Raw genomic sequence first — 4,196 nt, 5'->3', positions numbered from 1 at the left:
CATGTCTACGTTGATTCAATCCTACTATACCTTTATATCAAGAAAAAAATGGTTCAATTTATCTATTATATTATGTTTTGTAGTTTCAAACAGCAAGATTTGGAATAAAAATATGATTTTCTTTTGTCACTATTTCAATAAAATAAATCGTTTTGTAAATCCCAAAGTTGTTATCTCTACAATTTTTTTCTCTGCATGTTGTTACACCAAGTTAAGATCCCTGTCAAAATCGGTTTGTACATCTGATTCGGGACCCATTTGGAAATTATACTGAATTCCGAATGAATTTCCAGACGAGTTGACTGGGATGGTGTATCAATAGCTAGTCAAATATATAAGATCATATGAAATATAAAACTCTTCTGTTTTTGTCTTCTTTAAGTTATTTTCACAAGATTTTCATATAGAGAATGAATTTCTAGGCCTAATCAAATTTATTAGCATACCTTATAACAACAACTAGATAAATCATTAGCATACCTTATAACAACAACTAGATGATATTTTCAATCATCACAGGTAATGAGGACATTTTAGCTCAACCTTCGATTCGCTGTAAATCCACGTCGGATTTCATTCCATTTGATAGTACCGGCAAAAACAAATTTTCCGAAACGGATTCGATAGAAGCAAATGGCATTGATCTAGCCAAACTTAGTGGTCACAGCACCTTCCTTCTGTAAACAAAAAATTAACAAGATCAGAAACACATCGACCATCATTAAAAAAGCACTTACGCACTACGGATAGAAACTTGTAATGAACCATTCGAACTGAGTATGAGTTCACGGGCGTACTGAAGCCTGTATCGTAGAGTAGAGTAGAAGGGGTAGAAAACTTCGGCGGGTAACATTCTCCACCGTGTAAATTTTCAGTGTACTTCGAGCGAACAAATGGATCGATTCGCTCGGCCTCCATATGAACATCGGTAGTCTGGAATGATTTCATTTTGTCATCTTCGGTGTTTCATGATGGGTTGATGTCTCCTTGTGGTATTGATAAAACATCATTTTTGCCAAATACCTACTTAGTGAGAACGCTGAAGCGATGACAATAAATTGTCACAAAAAAAATATAAGTCAAATAAAACCTTATAAACCATACATAAAAGTCTGAAGAGCTACAGGCGGATATCGTTTGATCGATTATTAACTGTAAAACCAAGATGTATTCATTATTGGTTAACCGATCGGTTAAACGACAATCAAAGTGTGGTCTTCTTTGTTTATCAATTAAAATTATCGATAAGTGCAACATTTTGATCATCCAATTCGGAATCATTTAGAGCATCACCAGCATTTCAAATGCCAGCCACAGCACAATCACTCCATTATCCATGATAACTGTAATAGATTCCACAATGCGATCCGCCAAATCCTTCCTTCAATTAAATGATCGGATGTGTGTGAAATTTTCTATATTTCGACGTTACCTTGCAAGCCCTTCAAGCAAAAATGTCCAGATTTTCAATTAGTGCCAAAGATTCGCCAGGCTGCGCGACTACCGGAGTAACTTAGAAGTGAAATTCCAATCTGAACTGGTCGTTTGTTTATGTTTACATGCCTGAATCCCGGCGCGCCATACTTAATATCGTGAGAATATAATCAACGCAACCAAAAATGTATTATCACGCCACCAGTGTATTTTACATCGTGCACTCAACATACATTGGGAAAATTTATGAAGTGCAGACACTGAAAAAAAATTTACCTATTTTATTAGGCGAAATCACTCAATAAGGTCGATATCTACTCAAAATTTGACTTGATCGTAGAAAAATGGGTAGCGTGCTTTGTTATGGCATAAAACTTGTACTAAACTTATATTTACCTAAATTTTGAGTACATTCTTACTCAAAATTTAGGTAAATATTCCATCCTTCTCAGCAGGCTGTTCTATTTTGTTGGTCGTTGAGCGCTTGTTGAACGACATACTGCACAAAACATTCATTCAGTTTGCTGGAACGGTTTGTTGTTGCTTTTTCTTTTGCAAAGATCTAGGTGTTAACTTCATGTAGAAAGAAGATTTGATGTTATTCCACAGACTAACAGACATGACAGTATGAGTAAATTCTTATAAAAATAATTTTTCGTGATGCACTAGTTCCACCTATATTGTACTGCGCGAACTATTTACTATCTGTACACCCCTTGTGTTACGTAAAAGTTTTTTTTTACTAGTTGGTTTCCCCTCATTTGTCAACACCGATCAGCTGCTTGCAGGGATGCCTGATTTCATCAAAATATTGTGTTACGTAAAAGTTTTTTTTACTAGTTGGTTTCCCCTCATTTGTCAACACCGATCAGCTGCTTGCAGGGATGCCTGATTTCATCAAAATATTTGAAAATGAATCGTCACAATAAATTATTGGATTACGTTGATAATATATTTAACTTTTTCGCGATGTTAGAAGGTAACCATTTATTTTTCTCAACGTTGCTCATCTAGATTATTTTTTATTGTGTTGGTAATTTTCACCCGAAATTAAGTGGCGGCAGACAAGAAGCAAGTAAATATTGTAACAAAACGGGTTCGATTTTGTATTGCGTTGGAGGATGAGAAGTAGGCATAGTTTTGGCAATATGTATTAAATCTGTATCCTGCATGAAATTCGCATGGACGTATACAAATCAATACATTACTGGTAATTCTGTATGAATGGCAACTCTGTTGATAAATGAAAAAAATAAACACAGTCTAGATGACAGATAGGATGTTTTTGATAGGGTAACGTGGCGCCATCATGACACATGTGAGTACTGTCCCAAATAAAAGAATATTCGAAATGACCGTTAAAAAGATTGAAGAATCTAATTTGAGTGTCCTGTCTGTTAGTCTGTGGTTATTCTACGTGAAGTAGAAGTATTGTACAGGTATGTAGTATTAGTTTAAAAAATAAGTGGAAAAAACTTCGGAAATTGTCCAGTAAAACTAGTCCAACGGGGCTCCAACTCCTCATATTAAAAAGGCGGGTGAGTAATGTCAGAGACATAAATGGATGTCGTGAATACGAAAAAACTGACACGCTCCCATCACTTTTCCGAATATCAGTTAGTTGATTGATTGTATGAATTGTGCAAGCTTTCCTCTTATTCACTAATAGAATTTGAAGCGATACACCTACATTAAAGTACAGATTAGTTACATTAAACAGCTACTATTCTACAACTATATATTCCAAACTTGAAACAATTCCTTTTTAATTTGCTAATATAGGAAGCTAGTGACAAATTTGTAGTTAATTTTTATTGAAGCTATGAAGTTCGAAGATATCTGATTCTTCTCGAAATTTCAGTACGAGACAATTGCAATGGCCTGGTCTGAAATGTATCTACGATCTTCGGTATGCAAAAGTGATTCTAATAATAATAATAATAATGATAATAATAATAATAATAATAATGATAATACAGATTAATCTGTATATATGGCAACCCTGTTTCGCATGGCATATTTTCACACGACCCCATACTAGTATAAAGATGTGTTCAACATTCGCTTTCGCATTGCCGTTCGTACTTGAATGAGTTAGTGACGGTACAAATCTGCCATCTTTTCGGTGCCATCGTGCTGATGGTGTCTCGTACGTTCAGAGTAGCTGCTTTAACTTAAATTAAAGATGGGCAATTCGCTCCTGAGCTGTTCCAGTGAATCGAACCATTGAAGTGAGCTGACAGCTCACAGCTCTTTTCAAAAGAACCGCAGCTTACCAGCTCACTCATTTGCTATCCAGTTCACCTCATTATGACGAAGGGAACACGCTACGAGCTGAACGGATCTTCGGCTCTTGAAGAGATTCAATTCAGTCGATATTAATTACAGATAAATTAATTCGCATTGCGTTCGCAAATCAATGATTCAGTTTCGATCATGCGTATGAAAGAAAAACGGCGCACAAAATGAACCTTCAGTTCAAACTGAAAGAGCTGATGAGCTGATACATCGAATCGATTCACTTTGGTGAGCTGATCGGTTCGGAGCTGTTTACCAAAATGAGCTGTTTTGCACACCTCTAACTTAAATGACGCTATTTCTCACATCACATTTCCTTTTATACGTGCTAGTGGTAGCGGTGGACGGGCGTCCCCTTAGTTAGAATTCCTTTCCTATACGCAGAACGGGAAACAGTGAAACGATATGAAAGAGAGAGATAGCAGAGCGGCAGCCAGTAATCCTGAATTGGTCGTCGAGCTGTT

General features: G+C 36.2%; 1 long non-coding RNA gene across 1 annotated transcript; it reads right to left on the bottom strand.

Annotated features, from left to right (window-relative positions):
- Positions 1 to 210: 210 nt before the first annotated feature.
- On the bottom strand, positions 211 to 1,582 carry LOC131432226 (uncharacterized). The gene is made up of 3 exons (XR_009229818.1): positions 1,433 to 1,582; positions 738 to 1,039; positions 211 to 677 (listed from the first exon to the last, which is right to left on the bottom strand). It is a non-coding gene; the product is annotated as an uncharacterized LOC131432226 (long non-coding RNA).
- Positions 1,583 to 4,196: the final 2,614 nt, after the last annotated feature.

Source organism: Malaya genurostris, chromosome 2, assembly GCF_030247185.1.
Source record: "Malaya genurostris strain Urasoe2022 chromosome 2, Malgen_1.1, whole genome shotgun sequence".
In the NCBI taxonomy this organism is placed as follows: Eukaryota; Metazoa; Arthropoda; class Insecta; order Diptera; family Culicidae; genus Malaya; species Malaya genurostris.
The sequence above is the reverse complement of the archived record's forward strand: the minus strand, read 5'-3'. Positions and strand labels throughout refer to the sequence as shown.